Below are 22,557 nucleotides of genomic sequence, written 5' to 3'. Positions count from 1 at the left end.
GGAGATAAGAGAAGCCTCATGAAAACCTTAATAAGAAGACGGAACAACCACGCGGCTGGGCCACGCGAATGCTTCGGATAGGGGCGTTGCCATCGGTTGCTTCCTTCATTTGATTAACATCTTGAGACATGATGGCCTGATGAAGACAATCGTCGAAAGACAAGTGGAAGGCAAGAATGGAAAAGGAAGACCCCGAACAAAATATATGGAACAAGTAAAGAGAGATGTGAAAGAGAAGAAATACGTAGGAGTGAAAAGATTAGTTGATAGGAGAACTGAGTGGAGAGCTGCGTCAAACCAATCCTAGGATTGTTGACCAGTGATGATGATGATGATGAATTTTAACATTTGGTAATTTTTGGAATTAAATTAAAAAATTTTATGTTTTATAGGAATAACAGTACCACCATAAACTTTAGGGCTGAATAAAATACGAACACTTTGTTTCTATACTCAAAATATAAAATTGTTTTCGTAGCGTCATCGCAACAACAGTCGCTTTCGGTTAACTGCGCGCTTTTGCTATTTGTGGACAAATGGTTGTTAAGGATGTTTGAAAATTGTCTTCCTTTACTCTAATTAAGCCTATTGAGTAGGTGTTTCCACTCTTTCTACTCTGGTTCTTAGAGAAAATGGTACTGTAACAGTTACTTTTGGCCCTGAGTATTTTTTCTTTTATCCTCCTTAGAATTTTATAAATGGAGGAAAAATTGTCGTCTCTATAACTACTAAGCATTTTCTATTTTTATATTACTTCTATTATTCTGTATGTACGATATATTGCTCTATTTTTCCTCTTAATAGCTATCTGAATTTCTGTTGAGATCCAGGGAGTCGAAGGCTGGGCCACGCGAATGCTTCGGATAGGGGCGTTGCCATCGGTTGCTTCCTTCATTTGATTAACTTTATTTTTTCGTCGGGTACTCTCACGATTTCGTTCCAATCTCTGATAGCTAGGTCAGAGAGAGACTCGGTGGGGACAAAAATCCTATGGCCACTTAAGTTGATAAATATTATCTTTTGCTCCTTGGCTTCGAAGTCATCCACGAGAGATATTTGATTGTGGCAGGTCATGTCTGGTTCCATTATTCCAACTACTTTCTTACGGTCATCGACACTAATAATGTCTAAGGATGAGTCGGCTTTATGAGTATGACAGGTTGGTTCTGTGGATAAGTTGCTGAGGTTAAAAGCGGACATCATCTCTTGTAACATATGGTTTGCTGGAGACGGACCAGAGAGACTGATATTAAAATCACCCATTTCCCGAGAAAGGAAATTATGCTCATTAATCATTATAATGGAACCTGGAAATTTTTCAAAATCATATGAGCACTCGGATTTCGGGGGCTTGTGTACAATTCCGAGTAATAACTTAAGTGAGGCCCGTCTTATCTACAAATAAGTGTATTCGGGCTTATTGGAGGAGGTGCTAGAAGATGTACCCAAAACTTTACCGGATGCACGAACACACATATCCACTCCCCTTCCCTCTTGGTAATTTGGGAAAATATTGCAATGGTTCAATGCCACAAAATCACCACCAATTGTGAATTTCAACCATTTTTAAGTGACACCTATGACATGGACCTCTCTAGTATCACAAGGCATTTTAAATTCCTCGAAATTTGAGATAAGTGACACTGCGTTTATTAATGAAACATTGATATTTTTACTCGCGGCTGAGCTTTAAGCCTCCGAGTGCGTCCACCGGGTTGCGGATGGTGGGTCAACCTCTATATATAGAGGTTAGCTGCGATATAAGCAAGTTTACTTGTCGAATAAGCAGTCGTGGACAAAAATCGGCGGTAATCCGAGGTGGTATGGGTCTATCCCTGGGTGAGATAGGCCATCTAAATGATACACTAAACCTGTGAATAAACCGTGACTTGGCGATGAGAGGCCGCCAACAATTATGCCTCACATCACCCGGAGGAGAGGGCAGCAGCTCTTCTTCATATGAGTGAAGGTGGAGATCACGATGGTCAGTACAGCGACACTCATTGCACTTCAGGCGTGGTAACATTTACTTTAACGGCTGTAGTACTGCGATGTGGAAGGCAAGGGGAAACCACCACATTATTATCCCGAGGAGGCGCAGCTACTCCAACTTTAAATTGTCTGACATGATGGAATTCTGTCAGGTAAAAAATTCCGGAGGTAAACTAGTCCCCCATTCGGATCTCAGGGTGGGGAATACCCGAGAGGGTACATCGGTCAATTGTGATAAAGTTATGAGGATAGGTACATGGAACGTGAGATCACTCAGGACATGCGGTAAGCTAGAAAACCTTAAAGTGGAAATGGAAAGATTGAATATCAACGTGCTAGGAATCAGCGAAATGAAATGGCCTGAGGAGGGAGACTTTTGGAGTGGAAGCTATAGGATCATACACACAGGATCCCATAACGGTAATGCTGGGGTTGGGATAATGCTCAGAAAGAGCGCCGGAATGCGTGTGAAAAGCTTCCTACAGTACAATGAAAGGATAGTTATGGTGAAGATAGAGACTAAGCCGGTAGATACCGCAGTGGTACAGGTCTACATGCCCACGACAGACTACGAGGATGAAGGAGTTGAAGACGTCTACGATGATATAAAGGAAGTAATCAAAAAGGTAAGGGGTAAAGAAAACCTAATTTTTTTAGGTGATTGGAACGCTGTCGTCGGCGAAGGCCAGGATGGAAGAATAACCGGAAAATATGGATTAGGAAATAGAAATAAAAGAGGAAAAAGGCTTTGTAAATTTCACATTAATTTTATTAACACGACCAGTTTCATCGCTGCGCGACATCATCAGGTGCATATACAGAAAATGACAGTCCATTCTCTGTCAATTTCTGTATATGCACCTGATGATGTCGCGCAGCGATGAAACTGGTCGTGTTAATAAAATTAATGTGAAATTTACAAAGTTTTTTCATTCTAATATGCCGCAAACCATTCAGGAGAAAGGCTGTTAGAGTTCTGCACAGAACACAAATTAGTGGTTGCCAACACTCTATTTAAGAATCACATGCGAAGAAGATACACATGGAAAATGCCAGGAGACAAAAGAAGATTTCAACTAGACTATATTTTAGTGAAGCAGAGGTTTAGAAACCAGATAAAAGACTGTAAAAGCTACCCGGGGGCAGATATTGACAGTGATCATAATCTAGTGATGATGAAATGCCATCTGAAGTTCAAGAAATTGAAGAAATCAGCAAAGAGCACCTGGCAATCAGAGAAACATAAGGAGCCAAAAAATCAACAGGCCTTTCAAAAAGTAGTGGAGCGCAAGATAGCACTAGATCAGTCTGAAAACTCAGTTGAGAATAACTGGACTACCATAAAAAGTGGATTTCAGGAGGCCGTTAGAGAAGTTCTAGGGAGAAGAAAATGTGCTAAGAAAAAGCCATAGATCACGGATGAAATCCAAGACCTCATTGAAGAACGGAGAAAGTATAAGAATACGAATACTGAGGAAAGACAGGCTTGCTACAAGAGAATAAGGAACGAGATTTGCCGCCAAGCGAGGAAAGCCAGAGAAGCGTGGATGAGGAACATATGTGAGGACGTACAAAATAACCTCGTAAAAGGGAAAGTGGAAGCGGCCTATAGAATAGTGAGGAACCATTTCAAGGAACGAAACACAAAATGTAATAGCATAAAGGACAGGAATGGAAACATTCTAATTGAAAACGAAGACAAAGCCGAGAGATGGAAGGAATACCTGGAGGAATTATACAACGGGAGCAAACTTAGCTCAAAAGTTCTCGAAGAGGAAAGTGAAGTTGAAAAGGATGACATTGGGGCAACCATCTTAAGATCGGAATTTGACGCTGCAGTAAGAGACCTGCGAAAGAATAAGGCCCCAGGAATAGATGGCATTCCAGCAGAGTTAATAAAAAATGCAGGAGAAAAAGGTCTTAGCTCAACTGTATAAAACTATTTGCGATATGTACTCAACAGGAGATTTACCTAGTGACTTCGAGGAGAACATCATCGTTCCCATACCCAAAAAGAAGAGAGCTGAGAAGTGCGAAGAATTTAGGACCATAAGCCTGACGACACATGCGTCGAAGATTCTGACAAGAATCATTTACAGGAGAATTGAACGAAGAGCAGAAGAATTCCTGGATGAAGACCAATTCGGATTTTGGAAAAGCAGGGGCACAAGGGAAGCAATTTTGGCTCTTAGGATGATCATAGAGAAGAGAATGGAAAAAAACAAACCAGCCTTCATAGAATTTGTCGATTTAGAGAAGGCCTTTGATAACGTGGAATGGAATTCAATGCTTAGAATCTTGAAAGAAATCGGCGTACTCTACAATGATCGTAGAATTATTCATAGCTTGTATAAAAACCAAGTAGCTGTGATCAAATGTGGACCAATCGGTGCAGAATCAAGAATAAGAAAAGGGGTGAGACAAGGTTGTGCGCTTTCTCCCTTAATTTTTAATGTTTACATAGAGAAAGCCATCAACGAAATCAAGCAGAAAGCTTCGGGTGTCAATATCCACGGAGAAAAAATTAGTAAGCTGCGATTTGCTGACGACATAGCAGTGATAGCCGAGACAGAGAAGGATTTGAAGAAGACGTTGACAAACATGGAAAGGACAATGACCAGATATCAGCTGAAAATCAACAAAAAGAAGACTAAGATATTAGTTTGCAGCAAAATAGAGGAGGCTAAAACAAACATCAACCTAGGAAAGCATAAGCTTGAAGAGGTGAACGAGTTCTCTTACCTGGGAAGCCGAATTACCAGCGATGGACGGAGCAAGAAAGAAATACACAGTAGAATAGCGCAGGCGAAGAGGGCTTTCTACAAAAAGAAGAGTCTTCTTACAGCTGAAAATACCAGCATAGAAGTAAGGAAAAAATTCATCAGATGCTACATATGGAGTATGCTTCTCTATGGAAGCGATCCTTGGACGTTGACAGCAGCAGAGAAGTCAAGAGTGGAAGCATTCGAAATGTGGTGCTACCGAAGAATGATGAAGATAAAATGGATTGACCGTGTGAGTAACCAGGAAGTGCTAAGGAGAGTGGGAGAAAAGAGAAGCCTCCTAAAAACATTAAGCAGAAGAAGGGACAACTTAGTTGGCCACATTTTGAGGCACGATGGTCTGATGAAGACAATCGTTGAAGGACAAGTGGAAGGGAAAAAGGGCAAGGGACGGCCCCGAATGAGTTATATAGGACAGGTTATAAAGGGTGTAAAAGAGAATAAATATGTAGCTATGAAGAGATTTGCGGATAGGAGAGAGAAATGGAGAGCTGCGTCAAACCAATCTTAGGATTGTTGACTAATGATGATGATGATGATATTTTTATCTGGGCTAGCATTCAGATATGTCATGGATAAACACGTGTAATTAGGTATTCACGAAAAATATCCAAATCCTTCTGAGACTGTCTGACAATGACAAGGCCAGTGTCTGATTGCCTCACAACGTTGTCACCATTTTCCACCCATTCACTGCCTTTCTTTTCGAGATCTCAAGCGAGAGCAAACATTTTCCTATTGCGTTTTTAGAGGACTTCGTCGATGTATGTGGTTTGGTTCATGTGTGCGCGAGGGAGTATAGTTTTATAGGGACAGCTTCGATCCCTATTTCCATCATTATTATTTGATCATGCAGCTATCCTTGAAAATGATGACGTCAGAGTATTCCCAGCAGGTATGGTATTTGGAGGAGACGACCGACAGCTGAGGTCATTTGCGCCGTGAGGAAAGGGTATGGAAGGAAGGGTGGAGAGAAACTCGGCGTCGGCATTAGCCTGCTCTTAACGAAAGGCGCCAAGGGGACCACGGCTTAACGTCCCATCCGACGGACGGAGTCCTCCACACAACACGCAAGCAGGGATCGGGCAGTCTCTGAAAGTGTGCCCATTTGAGCTGTCTTGGACGCCATCACTTAAGTTGTGTGTAGATAAAGATTTGTGTGATTCAGGAAGAACGTCACAATGTGAGAAAAATGGCATACGTTCGCTTCAGCGCAAAATCTGAATATGAATTTCAAACTTTTATTACCTAAAGAGTAAGAATTAATAGCAGTAAAAATTTTTATGTACAGTTTCTTATTCTTCAAATATTTTTGCTGTCGTTCTGAAATTTGTACGAGAACTCCACTAACGTGACACCACAGAATCTGCTTTGAAAATTTTGAAAAAATTAATGTCTAAAAATAGCACTTGGTGATTAATGGTTATATGTGTGACGCAGAGAAATTTTCGAAATGTACGTTCCAATGAGGAAATGCTCGCGAGTAGATGCAGAGATATGTTTTGAAATGAGCGCTCCCTCGACGTGCATGGATTGAGCTGAAGTGTGAGAGCCTCGGAAGATATTCCCTTCAATTTTACTTTCATTGCCATTAGCACTCGACCGCAGCTAATCGTCCACTGAAGAGCGGTTTTACACTATTTGAGTGCGCTTGAGGATCTGACGCCAAAATTATTCCAGCCGCCGCTACAGTGAAGTATTTATATTTCTCCGGAGAGAGAGGAAGTTTATTCTTTATGTTGAGCGTACGAATAAAAAAAGATGCTATCACTCTGCTCCCTTCAAATTCGAATTTCGCTTCGTTTCAATCCGCCGAGTGCCTTGTTCAATTGCGAGGGAGAGAGAAGATTATTCTTAGGACCATGAATATGTTTGAAGGTGCATTTGCGTGTTAGCTGGATTTTATTTATCCCTTCAACCACTCCAAACAGTATGGAATCATTTTATTCATTTTTTGTGGGTAAAAGTTGGGGGGGAAATATTTTGTTAGATTCCGCCAGCGAGAAAAAAGTCAGAAAAAAATGATGGGAGTTGCAGAACGTTTATGAAAGAGAGGAAAAACTCCTTTGCGGATTATTTGAATATACACACGCGAGACAACTCAGCGTGGATTATAACAACGTGAGCACAGCGGCGAACCGTGTCGCGGTATGAGCAAACTCACTTTCCGATGTGAAGAGAGAGAAACATGCGAGAGGACATCAAAAGAGGGAACATCCGAGGATCCCCTCCCCCACCACTATCCATTTTGGTGGTGACGTCACTTTTGGTGTCGAGAGTAATTATGCAGTCCTTCAATTTCATTTCATATATATATATATATATATATATATATATATATATATATATATATATGAAATAAATATAAACTTCAGTCCACATTAAACCTACTAACAAACAACAATATCTTCACTTCAACAGCTGTCACCCCTCACACACTAAACAATCCCTTCCTTACTCTCTCTCAGTAAGAGGCCACAGAATTTGCAATAATCCCGAATCCTTGGACATTTTTCTTAATAATCTTCACCACTCCCTTCTTCGTAGAGGATATCCTGAGAACCTTCTGCGTAAGAAAATCCTACACAATACTTACAAACCCAAAATTCATACCAAGAAACAAACCACACATCTCTCCCTTTCCACCACTTACTTCCCGGGCGTGCAGGCTTTGAACAGAATCATCAAAAGCCTTTTTCCGATTCTTTCTAACAATGTCACTACTGGAAAAATCTTCTCTAGCTGTCCATCCTTATCCTTCCGTCGGCCGCCAAATCTATCTTCCATTCTCAAAACGACTAAACCACTCTCAAGGTTCACCACCCGTACTAGCTCTTTACCTATCCCTTGCCAACGACCCCGGTGCAAAACGTGTGCTATCCTAATAACCCAGTCACTTCCTAACAAATTTCTCACTTTTCCGCTTCCTTCCACTCCATCCCCCACCTGTACAACCAGTAATGTAATTTATATCCTTTTATGTAATTCCTGCCCCGCCTTCTACATTGGTTTAACCACCACCTCACTCAACCTACGGATTAACAACCATCGAGCTTCCTGCAAACCCACTTCCCAATCTGCTTCGCTTCCTGTCCCTACCCACGCCTTTTCCCATAATTTAGAATTTGATGACTGCTTTCACATAGGAATACTTGCCTCTCTCCCACCCTCCGCCTCACCGCTAGAATTAAAAACTCTTGAATTGTCTTCCATTTGGCTACACCAAGCATTCAACCCGCCTGGCCTTAACAGGGCCCACTGATCTTCATAGCCTTCTCCTCTTTCCCACCCCCCATTCCCCATCCTCTCCCTTCCCCTATCTTATCCTAATCTCCTCAGCCTTTAGGCATCCTCTGTCCTTCTCCTCAGTCTCTTCTTGCCTCCCTCCCGACGAAGACCCTAAGAGGTCGAAAATTTGAAAGAAACTAACGTGTGAGTCCTCTTTTATTTGTGTCTGTGTTTTTGTGGCCTATCATGGCATTTATTTATATTCATATCACCTGTGGTGACTTTCATAAGTAACATATATATATATATATATATATATATATATATATAGTGCGGCATAGCCCTGAAGAAATTCGGATTCGTCAAGCGTATTGTGGGAAGATTTTCGGATGAGAAAGTAAAAGAAAGGAGCTATTTCGCACTCATCCGACCGCACGTTGAATATGCAGCGAGCGTATGGGATCCGGTGCAGAAAGACATAATCCGTGAACTGAATAAAATACAAAGGAAGGCTGCGCGGTTCGTCAAAAACTGCTACGGGCGTGCAGACAGTGTTACCCAGATGTTAAGCGAATTAGTCTGGGAGCCGCTGGAGACTCGGAGGCTGCGCGCTAGGCTTAGATTGCTTGAACAATTGAGAATGGGTATCTTTGAGAGCGACACAGAGAACATCATATTAGAGCCACACTATATTTTTAGGTCCAACAGAAGCGATAAATTAAGAGAGATGTTTTCTCGAACGGATAGATATGGGAATTCGTTTTTCCCCCAAACCATAAAGCACATAAATAATTGCCAGTCGTAATTTCCTTCGAGAACTTTATTTGTGAACGGCTGGTGTCCCACCCTGCCACACGCCTTTTAGGCGGCTTGTGGGGTACTATATACATGTAGATGAACACGGTGCACCCAAATTCAAGCCGCAAACAGGCATCGTTCGACCTTGAGACGTACTGACTGTCATTACAAATGCCATTCCAATTGGTAAATGAACCCGTTTGAATTCTGTTGGCACATTTATCGGAATATTAGACATTTGTTGTAGTATTGCATGTTATCCTCATAACTTTCCATTAAAAGTGTTTGACAATGGTTTTCATAATTTTTTTAATGACTAATCGCGTGCCATTGTAGAGCTGTTGTGGGTTTAAATTACAAAGAATATTTAACTGGAGATGCAACCTTGTTGTAACCCTGTGAGATGGCATGCCTGGCTAGTCCAATAAATTTAAAAAAAAACTCTGTTGGATAGTAATTTAAAGATTCGCTGGTATTGCAAGTTGTATCGATAGAAGAGATGTTAAACTATGTAAAAAATACTGACGGTCGTCAAGGGGGCAGTGAGCCAAAAACGCTAACAATGATTATGATTAACATCCTTATGATTTTTTTTTCAAATTACCGTTAGTCACGTGTAAAACGAAAATCGATAGCAAGAAAAAGAATTTGCATTTATTTTTCTTTCCAAATATGTGCGCCTCAACTAAATGTGACCATTGTTACTAATTTGAAAAAGAAAAAAGATCTGCAGACAGCAATTACGAACTTTACATGTATTTCTTGGCTTAGGGCCCAATCGAGGGCCTCGTGGGCCCTGCGGAATAATGAAAAATAGTTAACATGCTATTCTCAGACCTACAGAATGCACGCACAAAATTTCATATAATTCGGCATTCTTTATCTCTCGGCAACCTGGAGGTTCTGGGCTCGAGTCCCAGTCGGGCCGCATTTTTACCCTCTGATTTCTGGCTTGAAACCTGTAAATGTTTAACCGCGTTTATTATTTAAACTATTGGTTATATATAACCGCATGTGGGTGATGATTCGTGGACAGCTCCCGATTGATTACAACACGACAAAGTTTGGTGAAAATCGGAGACCCCCTTGTGTGACAATCCCCTGTTAGATATAAACAGGATCTTAGCAACAGGGGAACTAACTAATCCAAATTAATTTATGTCGTCAATAATTAATAAAGTCATCGATATTTTGTAAGGAGTGAAGCCACCAAATACGTGCAATTTGTATTTTTTAATTAAACAATAATTTATATATTTATCCAATTTGAAATAAATGAAAGGTTTACACTATACATAAAATACATGTAGATTATTTTTAGTGTTTGTTAAATATTTACCCTTATGTGCTTTTTAATGAAAAGTAAATGGACGATTAATAATTTGCACCATTTTTTTTAATACTAACAGAGTGACGCTGTTTCACACGACCACCCCTAAAATTTAGTATTTTTCGTAGCAACAGTGAAAAATATTATTTAAAAGCTATTCCAAATCAATAATTTTACCATCAACGACGACGGATGAAGCTGGGAAAATAATTCTGCAATAGGACTGGCAAATAAGATAAGGCTTCCGTTTGGCTAAACTTAATAAGTCCCGAGACACCAAGTTTCAATTCAATTTGGTGGAAAAAAACATCTGCGACAGTGATTTTTCGATGGTCTTAGGCAGCCATCGATTAGGAGATGAAGAGGTGTTTATTTTCTTTTATTGATTTTCCAGATTTTTTCGTGAGCCCTTTATAGCCCCAAAAGAAAATTATTGTTTTTTAATGAAGAAAAATCAAGCAACATATTGAATAAAACAAAAGGAGAGGAATCTACATTTAAACAGAAACTTTACATGCGGACCCAAAAAAATGTATCAATTCTGCAGAAATAGATTTGAATGTGATATTAACTTATTTGGTATCAAATAATTTCAAATTTTTCTTCTTCTTTGTCTTACGTGTTAACCAGTGTTAGGTTATACATTGATGATAGCAAGATTTATTTGTTAATTTATTCTTTAGTTTCTATTAACCCCTTCAATTAATTCCCTCCGGGGTCAAGACTACGATAAATTTAATTGAGAAATAGGGGCTCTTTCCCTACATGAAGAATAGGTACGTATGTGACCATTTTAACTCCCATAAGGAAATAATTGAAGTCGTTGTAGACCTTTCCTTATGTTAAGCATTTAATAGTAGCGGGCGTAACTTTGTGGAAATCCTTTATCGTAGGAATAGATGAAATAAAAACTTGGCAATTTCCACATGCAGGTATTTTATTGGTACCGATCATGCTTTCTTTACAGCGTAACATTATCGAAGTGGACCCAAAAAAATTAACTTTCCTATTTTCGTTTTTCTAAATTTGTTATTAGCAATATTGGATGTAAATTTACATCATGGCGCGGAAAATGTAATTTTGTGCTGAATTATTTTCGTTTAACATTTTTCTGTGGGCTTTGTATTCATGAAATGAATAATATGTACAAAAAAGAATTAATCCATCATTTAATCGTAAATTTGCAAGATTAATCTGTATTGCAGCATTAAGGATTTTTATTATATTTAAAAAATTCTACACGTTTTTATTGTAAAAAATTACTAATACTATTTCAATGAAGTACCAAGGCGTCAGCTGACATTACGAAGGCTCAGCTAGGCCAACACTGATTTTATTATGACACTATTGCAGGATAATAAAGAAGTTACTTCTTTCATACTCAGTTGAATTTGTCGAATAAATTTAATTCTTTATGGAAATAAATATAATAATATTTAGTTACGCCATGGGTTCCACCCCTCGTTCGATTTTCAACGGGAGCTGGTTTGATAGAAATCATAATTTTTCTACCTAGAATTTAGTCGGCAATCCACTGCAATATCAATAAATACTAATTGTATGCACACGTATAAACCTCTTTAAATATAAATAGCAGTAATCAAATGTCACTTAATTAATTGAAGGGGATCTTTGATGCACGGAAGCATGTTGCGTCACGAATCAATTCCGTGGTCGCACTCAGACATGACTCGCCCACTCCATTTCATTATTTGACTTCGGCCAGTTTTCAACTGATGAATTATGAGTGCGTGGTCACAAACGCACAATCTGACCAAACTGTTCAATCATTTCTCATCACAATAAGACCGAAATTATTTTCATGCAATCTGATCCGCTTCCATTTTAGTGGCGGGGAAAAGTCACTGCCTCTATTTCCTTCTAATCGGGACGTTTTTCTTTTCTAACATTAGCTTTCGTTTTTATATTTCCGGAATACATAGGAATAACCTTTAAAACATTCACCGGCACCCATAATATTTCCTCATAGGCATAATATACGGGTTTGCTTCCCGTATATAAGATGAGGGCAAATATTATCAAAATTCTGCGAACTCGATGTGCCCTGAAAATTGAAGATGAAAGTGGCTTTTAGCATGTAAAAAGCGGCGAAAAAGTTCAGTCGAGCGGAAATGATCTGAAGCACTCGTGACTTCGAAATTAACTTCTCGCCTGGAGGATTAATCTGTGATTCCGAATTTGGTCTCAATTCGGATGACGTACCAGTCTTTAGCCAAATGCATGCCATTGTTGGGAAGTTCAATGAGTGACCACCTACGGTGCGCGAGTCATGCGCGTGCACTCAGAGTCCTCTATATTGCACTCTTAAGGCTCCCGGATACCTTGACCAAAAACTACGCTGCAGACGTCTGGGCAGATTCGTCTGACGCCTCTGTTATTCTATGCACATAACATTTGAATGCTTACTTACGAAGAAGAAACATCGATATTTGAAAAGATCGTCGTAATTTTTCATTTCTCGTTTTTCACGCTGCGATATTGACCACGGAAAAACACTAAATTCGGCTAAATTGGCTGCCTGCTACGGCGTGTAAGATGACGGAACCCAAAATGTTTTACAGTCTTTTTAAACGATTATCCTTTATCTTCATATTAATCCATGCCATTTTAATATACTCCTCATAATAGCGACACTAAGTCAATCTATTCGAACCTCTGCACGCTATTTTTGCGTTCTCATCGGCAGCAACATTCTCCCGTTCAAATCGCCCTCAACCACTGAGCGAGTCTCAGCGTGCGGGAGAAGGGGAAATGGAGGGGGACAACGGGGACAACGCTTGCACGGAGTCCAGTTCGCCGGCAGCCGCCCAGCCGCCGAGTAGAATGTTATGGTATTGCTCTTGCTGCGTGAGGGTTGCTTTTGTACGTGTGATACGCGCTTCGGAGCCGAATTTTAATCTAGTTCAACAACACGCTCTGGGACAGGAATTGATTCACGGTAGACGCGCAGAACGCCACATAATATTTAACAATGCATGATCTTTTTGCCAAAATACTGCCATACCATGATGATTTTTTCCGTGAATCTTTTGTTCCGATGTTATTACAAAAAGACATATGAATACAGCTAAGACGCATTTCCCACATAACATGCGTGGAGATGTACTTCGTACATTTACTATCGGTAATGCAGGTTTATTCACAGCGGGGAGGATTGCTACAAATGACCCTGGTCAGTTTATATCCGCTTCAGTACTGTATTGTACCCTGATACATCAGTACATTTCGAGGGTAAAATTTTCCTCTCTTCGGTGCAATCTCCCTTGCCATAATTTTATACGAAAAATAAGATAAATTATATTAATTCTGCTTAAAATAAAAGATTAGCTTTAGATTTGTGAGTCTCGAATGTTTATTTTTAAGAAATTCATTAGTTTAAATGCCTAAAACTATGTAACTAATATAATTCTTGATAGTTCGTGTCACGTCATAGGTTACGCATTGTGTACCAGCGTGCATATTTACATCCGTGTGTTCTATTACCGAAATTTTCAATTTTCTGTAATTGAAGTTTTTTCTAACGTGCAAGTCAAGAACTCATGGACAACTTGTACTATGCATGATGCATTGCAATAGGTTTGCTTAACTCATAAAAAAACTTATGCTAATTCTACGGTGCTTGTCAATTGCCAGGAAAATATTTAGGAAATCGGTCTCTTTCAACCCACTCTTGCACTCTACGGTCTCTAAAATAGATTTTTCTACATCTGACGTCTTTTTTGACTATTTGAACAATTGAGACGGAAACTTAGATAGGTAAGTTATAATGCATAAGATATAGCAGCATTATCGAATTCGTGGTTCCTACATACAAGGTAATGGTCTAATTTTTCAGTGGAATGAGTGTCGCTTTTTGGATACTTAAAGATAGATAAAATATTATAGGACTAGTTTAGTGTCTTTCATTATTTTAAACTTAAACAGAATCGCACATCATATCGCACACTATATCATTGATTCAGGGATCCATAATTTTTGAAAGAGGCAACAGGATGCACGAATGAGGAAAGGATTCCGTCATCTCAATCTACGCAACACCGCATATTTTGATATTTTGCTGCATAAAAATGCGATAATTTGATACTCATCTACCCACTGTCTTATTCGTCTCTCGTCAATCCTTAGACCCTTGGTTTTTACTACAATTTCGCTCGCAATTCCATCATTATCAACTTAGCCTTACAAACCGAAAGAATGGGCATCAGTTTCAAATAATGTTACATTTTTACGGGTATCGAATGAAGGACTTCTGGTTAAATTGGAATAAAATCGCTATGACAAATGCTTATTTCTTTTATCGCAATAATCTTATATTTCCCTTGCATTGGAACTGCCCGAAGAATTTTTTAATCTGGGATAGAAGTCATTGGAATATATGCTTGCACTGGACGCTTCCTCAGAGACAATATAAGTTCAAATCACGCGAGTGCTAAAACAGGGTAGCTAATATGAGCGTATCTTGAACCGCTCGTTCATATCTTAGAGTATAATAACTCTATGGTTCACATCACAGGGCCTTAGGTCGTAGGCGGCGGAAGACTGACTTGATGTTCGTGTGTCCATTGATGTTGTCACTTGGTCTTCCACCTCTGGCAGCCCTTCCTTACTCTAGAATTTTATTTATAATCTCTTATTATTAATAAAACATGTGCACCTTCTCGTACACAATTTCGTCGATTTACCTGCGAAGCCAAAATTTGCAGTAAATACGCCGCAAAAAGCATCTTTTTTAACGCTATATTTTTTTTACTCACGTCTCGAACTGAAAGCTTTGGTAGAATAAGTAATCGTCTCCAGAAGAGCAAAGGAACATATGCACCTATAAAAATAACTTTTTAACAATTTTAACAACAAACTTTTTATGCGCACATAGATTATGTGAACATTCACGCCCATTCTAACATTGGCAACAACGTCCAATAACGATATACGGCCTGAAAATAGCCAAAATGATTGAGTCCGTCGTGCATCGATATTTATTAATTAATTTTTCTGTAGCATTTTATAAAAGTAAAATAGTAAAAAGAATTATAAAATTGATTTTTGCGATAGATATGCTTCGTTAGTTTTCACATGAAAGACTTCTGTCGGGAATTGCATTTGAAAAGGGATTTAAAAATTTTCTTTACAGAGTACCGCCATGCCTATTGCATTAACAGATGAAAAAATAAAATATGTAAGTAAAAAGCAAAGAAGAGAAAGCATATTTTTTTCATGAAGAAAGCATTGGTGAAGTGGTATTGCACCCTTGTTCGAAACTTATTTTATTGCTGGCACTGATAACTCAATATTTTTATCCATCTTATAGCGGGCATCATTGTAATACATGGTAATGAACAAATTGATAATATTTATGGTGACTCCGGAGATGCTACAAATACAGATCTAGAAGATACTCCGCAGACCAACAAAACAAAATCTGACGCAGAAACTGCACATATAATGCTGGTAGAATTTATTCCACCTCTCCCATCTCACATGTATATGGTGGCTATATGTTATGGTAGAGAGGAAAGTTAACTTCAAAAGTACCTTCAGTATTAATTGGGAAGCTGAGTAAGACAACGGTATTAATAAATCCGGTAAGCGATGTGGATTCTGGTTATAGAGCTTGCGGCACGACCTACCAACCTAGTAGCAGCTCAAGTCTACAAGTCCGCTAACATTATTATTAAAGTATTCTACCGATTAAGGTAGGTTTGCATGGAGTACCAAAGAAGTGATCTGGGAGCCTTCCTTTCCTTCCATTACCGCCTTCTTCAATTCACTTTAAGGCCTACTCCCCTTCAATCTATCCAAAAAACCTATTCTTTTCCTTCCCCTCCCTCGTTTCCCTAACATTCTACCCTCTAACACCTTTTTCAACATCCCCTCCCCGCCGAGTACTCCCTCCATCCATACCTTCTGTCTCCTCCGTATCTCATCCAAAACCTGCCTCTCCTCACCCACCATATCCAGCACTTCGTCGTTCCTTATCCTCTCCGTCCATTTCACCCTCTCCATTCTTCTCCATACCCACATCTCGAATGATTCCAATCTTCTCTCATCTTCTTTCCTCAGTGTCCATTTTTCGGCACCATAGGGAGCTACACTCCAAATCAAACTCTTCACTAACCTTTTCTTTAAACTCTTACATAACGATCCTCTAAGAAGCTCCTTCCTGTTCATGAACGCCTCCTTTGCTAGTGCAATTCGCTTCCTGATGTCTTTGCTACTGTGTCCGTTTTCCTCTAATGTGCTGCCCAAATAGTTAAACTGCTCTACCTGTTCAAGTTTTTCCCCACCTACTTTGATCTTGAGTCTCACATTCCTCGCTCGCGTTACTTTACAAAACCGCATTACCTTAGTCTTCTTGTGATTAATCCTCATCCCATACTCCTCGCACCGCTCGTATAACGCATCCACTAGAGCCTGTAATCCCCTCGCTGACTGGCTAATCAGCGCCTGATCATCCGCGAACCTTACCGATTTCAACGTCATTCCTCCCACTTTCACTCCAGCTCCCAACTCGTCCCACGCTTCTCTTACCATCTCCTCAGCGTATACGTTAAAAAGCAGCGGCGATAGAGGACAGCCTTGCCTTACATCTCGCCCAATGCTTGCCCACCCAGATTCCTCGCCCGCTACCCTCACTTGCGCAGTCTGGGCCATATAAAGATTACGAATCAGTCGTCTATCCCTCCAATCTACACCTATTCTCTTGAAAATATCCATCAGCTTAACCCAGTTCACCCTATCAAATGCTTTCTCAAAGTCCACGAAACAGGCATATACGTCTTGGTCATATTCTAGGTTCCTCTCGACGAGGGACCTCATTACTGCTATTGCATCACGAGTTGATTTCCCTTTTCTGAAACCAAATTGATCTTCGCCCAAATACTCGTTTGCCCTTGCCTCCATTCGTCTGTTCAATATCCTCAGTACCACCTTCGCGGCATGCGATATTAGGCTGATAGTTCTATAATCTCCGCATTCCACAGCTTTCTTCTTTTTCGGAAGCGGAATTAAAACCGTCTTCACGAAATCTTCCGGCCAAAACCCCTCCTCATAGATGCTGCGAACTAGTCGAAAAACCTTTTCTTACTATCCTTCGCTAGATTTTTCAGAAGCTCACATGGGATATTGTCAACTCCTACTGCTTTCCTAGCCTTCATATCACGAAGTGCTCTCTCAATTTCCGAATCTAATATCCCCGGCCCAAGATTGTCCTCCTTCACTGCACTTTCATCCTCTAAACTCAATCTCTCCGGCCTGTTTCTTCCGTCATACAGATCCTCCACGTATTCCTTCCATCTACTCTGTACCTCTTCTCGCTCGGTTAGCACTCTCCCATCTTTAGCCTTAATTTTAAACATGGCTTGTCCTCTTTTGCCGCACGATATCGACTTAACTTTGGCGTACAACGCGCCTACTTCTCCAACCTTCTGGAACTTTTCCATTTCCTCACACTTTACTTTCCACCAAGCCTCCCTTGACCTCTTAGTTTCACGACGTAATCGATTATTTAGCTCTCTATATATTCTTTTTCCCTCCTCTGTGTCCACGCTCTTCCACTTCCTTCTCTCCTCCATCTCTTTTACCGTCGCCTCCGTAACCCAAGGCTTCTTTATCCTTCTGCTGTCAACGTAGCCAATTGACTTCTCCGCCGCATTAGCTATTCCAGTTTTAATATTATCCCATCTTTCCTCAACAGACTTCGTACCTTCAATCTCCCGTACACTGATGTCCACTAGTTCCCGATATTCTCTCCTCATACTCCCCTTCAGTGCTTCTACATTCCATTTCCTCACCCTCCTGCCTTCCATGAGCCTTTTGAATCTTACATTGCATTTCATAAGTACTAAATTGTGGTCTGAATCCGCATCTGCTGCTGGGAAGCTGCGCGAGTTTTTCACACTATTCCTAAACCTCTGTCTTACCATAATGTAGTCTATTTGATATCTGCCTACATCCCCTGGACTTTTCCACGTGTACCTTCGCCCTTTATGATGTTTGAACCATGTGTTTGTGATGAATAATTTGTTTCTCTTTCAAAATTCTGCTACTTTCTCGCCCCTGTCGTTTCGAATTCCTAATCCAAATTCTCCTATTTCGTTTCCATCCCTACCTTCCCCGACTGAAGCGTTCCAGTCCCCAATCACGACCAGATTTTTCTAACCCGGTGTGTCTCTAATTATTTCCTCGAGCTGTTCATACACCTCATCTACTTCTTCCTCCCTATGATTGCTAGTGGGCATGTAAACTTGGACCACCACAAGGTTGGCGGGCCGCGCCTCAATTTCTACCACCAGAATCCTATCGTTTACCTGGTCTATACCTACCACACGCTTACCCATCTTCCCGTTTAATACTAATGCTACCCCTCGCTGGCTTTCTTCCCCTCCACTTTATATAACCCTATACCCATCACTCCAATAGTCCCCCCCATCCCTCCTCCTCACCTCGCATAATCCTAAGATATCTATTCTCCCTTTATCCATTTCCCTTTTGATATTTTCTAACTTTCCCGCCCTCATCATAGTCCTCACATTCCACGTCCCCACATTTATAGCCGACTTCTTCTTCTCCATCTTCTTGGTCTTCCGTTCTTCTTTCTTCATTGCTGCTGCCGCTGATGGTGATGATGATAAGTCTCTGCAAGGATTTCGCATGTTGGCGACCCCGAGGACCTTGCCGACCTCGCTGCCGTGCCCGACACCCGCCCTTTGCGGACGGGTCCCGGGCGATGAGATTCCGAGGCTCATTTGGTTATACTCCATGTGTTCAGGGAAGAGATAGTTGGTAGGGTTTCCCACTTCCATTCCAACAGTGTTTTTTACGTGACACCATCACGTGGACTACCTTTCGTCTGGCTCCTACCCTTCGACCTATCTGGCATGGGTGGCCCTACCGGGAATAATTTGGAATTAATCCCGCCAGTGCAGCTCTAGGGGTCATAGGAACGCGCAAGCCTTTCCACCGCGACAAGGTTGTAGCCCAAGGGAAAGGCCGCTAACATTCATATGGAGAAAAAAGTAGACGAGGTAATAGTAATAATAAGTGAAATCCCTGGTTTAAAAAAAATCAAGTAATGATGGGGAACTATAACGCCTCAGTTGGGGAGGGAGGAAGGGCTACGAAATAGGAGATTTTGGATTAGGGAACGCGAAACGATCGGGGAGAGAAATCAATAAAATATTGCAGGAGAAACAAGTTATTTATCACAAAGGCCTGGTCCAATTATCCTAAAGTGCGAAAGTCCACCAGGAAGAGTTCAAGGGATACGGAGATACACCAGAAAGACCACATAATAGTAAAACAGGCGTTTAGGAATGGCGAAAAATCTAGCGCATTCTCCCTGAGGTGAACGAAACGAAACGTAATATTCAAAAGACTTGAGAAAAAATGGAGGTGAGGAAATAGAACGTTGAAACTTTAATGGGAATATCAGGAGAGATTACTAGAAATCTCTGGAGATTCGTATGACAAAGAAAACTTGGATAACGAAGGAAACTAAAAAGAAATTGCGGTGATAAGGGAGTGGAAGAATGTAGACACAGTGCAGGGAAAATTCTAAGTAAAATTAATCATTTATTACGGTGAGAAACCAAGAAGAGAGAAAGAATTGGCGGAAAACAAGGAGAGACACTGCGAGGAAATGGAAAAGATTCAGAAGTAACGAGAGGTAGACGAGTTGTACGTCAAGGTGAAGTTGCTATCTGGCGGCAAAAGAGGACAAGCCATGTCAAAAATTAATGATAAAAATGGAAGGATGCTAACTGAGCAAATCGAGGTTCAGAGTAGATGGATGGGGAAAGAGGAGGATCTGCATGACAGCGTAAACAGGCAGGAAATATTGAACATGTAGAAGGGGCAGTGGTGTAGCATAATCTTGAGCCAAGGAAGAGGCCGCTTCTAAGACATGGAAATCGAGGAAGCTCTCCCTGATATGAAACCTTGGAAAGGTGTGGGTGGATAATATCCCATGTAAGCTGCAGAATAATCTAGGTTAGAATGGTAAGAGAAGGTTATTCGAACTAGTACGCAAGATATATGAGGAAGCGTCTTGGCGGGAGGATTTCGCGGCAGTGGACAATAAGGATAAAGTGGTACTGAGGATATTAGAGAGAAGAATAGAGAAAGGGACTATCAATTACTTGGGCGAAGATCAGTTTGGATTCAGAAAAGGTAAGTGAAGATGCAGTTGCGGTAATGAGGTCGCTGGTGAAGAGGAACCTAGACTGTAATCAGGTTGTGTTTGTCTTCTTCGTGGATTTTGAAAAAGTATTTCATAGGGTGGACTGGACAAAATTATGGATATTCTCAAGAAAATAGGCGTCAATTGGAGGGATAGGCGACTCATTTGTAATCTTCATATGGCCCAGACTGCGCAAGTGAAGGTGGCGGACGTAGAAACTGGAAGGGAAGCTTTGGCCGAGTAGTAAGGCAAGACTGTTCACTATCTCCATTGCTTTCTAGAGTATATGCTGAGGTGATGGCAAGAGAAGCGTGGGATGAGTTGGGAACTGGAGTAGAAGTGGGAGGGATGATGTAAAATCAGTAAGGTTCACGGACGATCAGGCGTTGATTAGCCAGTCAGCGAGAGGGCTGAAGGCTATAGTGGATGCATTAGACAAGAGATGCGATGGATATGGAATGAGGATTACTCACAAGAAGACTAAAGTCATAATTATGTTAACCAAATTTCTAGGAAATTTAAATGTATCCACGCGACGTTTTACTCCCTTCGCAATAAATGTTACCCACAATTTATTAAAACTATTAATAATGTGTTAGTGCAATCATAATTAAACTACTTGATAATCTGCTGGTGAGGGGTATTAAAATTCGAGCAGTTGGATGCTGATTCTCCAAAAAGCAATAGACTGATTGCTACAAAATATAATTTGAGCCGTTCTTCCCTATAAATTTATAGATTTACAGTTCTCCCTTTACGTCACCATTACCTTTTCAAAGTATCCAAAAATTTCTACCCCATAAGTGGATATAAACCTGAAGAAGAACCTGAAACCAGTGTGTTAAACTTAAGACCAACAAAACTTTATATTTTGCCGACGCCAAGATCTACCGTTCAAACACTCATTTGTCTATGTAAGACAAAATTATTTTCTTGATGGTCAGAAAGTATATGAGAATCAAATAGTTTAACATTCTTTTTTTTTTAAGATTAAATAAATGGTAACTTAATGAAGAAAATCCAAATAAAATCATTTGTCAATGGTGCGTTTAATGCTCAATATATTTTTTTGCACGACAGGTTGAAATTTAATAAAAAATTGTTATATTTTCAAGCATTAATTATGTTTCGTATCTGGTCTCTTACTAATTTCTTCAATTCGTATTGTCATTTGTCTTGAGGTATCCTACAGGCAAGGCCTAAATGGGATTCCTACTTTATCCTTATTTATTTGAAATGTAAAATGTGCTTTTAATGATGATTCCACGGATAAATAAAAATAAATTGGTTAATTATTTATGCGGTTCGTAAAGATTCACGAGCTACGATTGTGACACAAGATAAAAGTAGGTGGACAAGAACGGAGAAAGTGAAGCGGACGGAGACGAGGAGGAACGACGAAGTGTAGGACATAGTACGAGAGGAGAGAAATTTTTGTTGCAGGAGGGAATGTTTGGTAGACGAGAGATAGGAAGGAAATAAGAGATTTGATGGAAAGGAATTTCATAGTGAATTGAAGAGGAAATCCAAGAAAGGAGAAAGTACAGCCAGAATGTTTCGTAAGTACTCATTACAAACCTATCTTAATCGGTAGGTTACTTTAGTAATAATACATAAATTTTGACACATATTTTTGTACGAATTATTTTTATGAAAATTGTAAAAGTGTCTAAAATAACATAACACGCGTCTTCGTCATCCCTATCGTCCAGTTGCAGCCTCCACGTAGAAGAAATATCCTCCCGAGATTCTCCACTTGATGATTACTGTGAAATTCGGGAAGGGATATTTATCTGAAGCGAAGATCACAAGTTTTTTATGAGATCCAGGGGAAACAGAATATTTCACGAAAGGGGTATTGTATATTTTTCTTTTGTACTCCACGTCGATTTATTTAAGAAAAAAATTAGAGGGACAAGGCTTTATGGGAAAACCTCATGGCGGAGAAGTTAAAAACATTTTACCTTCTTCCAGAAGTATTTAAATTGGAAAAAGTGGGAAATTAATTTTTTTATGCATCGAGAGTAACGTTTTTCATTGAAAACGAAATCTCTACGATACTTTGACGGGTTGAAACACCATGAAGAACAAACGATATTTTCAAAAATGTCAAGGAATTAATTTTACCTTTCAATTCTTACTTGCCGGATTATATCGCTACTACAGGAGATTACTCTAATTAGTAACCAAATCAATTTTCTTTTAATATTTGAATACTTCCGTGTTTT

The sequence above is a fragment of the Ischnura elegans genome, chromosome 9 (genome assembly GCF_921293095.1).
Source record: "Ischnura elegans chromosome 9, ioIscEleg1.1, whole genome shotgun sequence".
Taxonomy (NCBI): domain Eukaryota; kingdom Metazoa; phylum Arthropoda; class Insecta; order Odonata; family Coenagrionidae; genus Ischnura; species Ischnura elegans.
The sequence above is the reverse complement of the archived record's forward strand: the minus strand, read 5'-3'. Positions refer to the sequence as shown.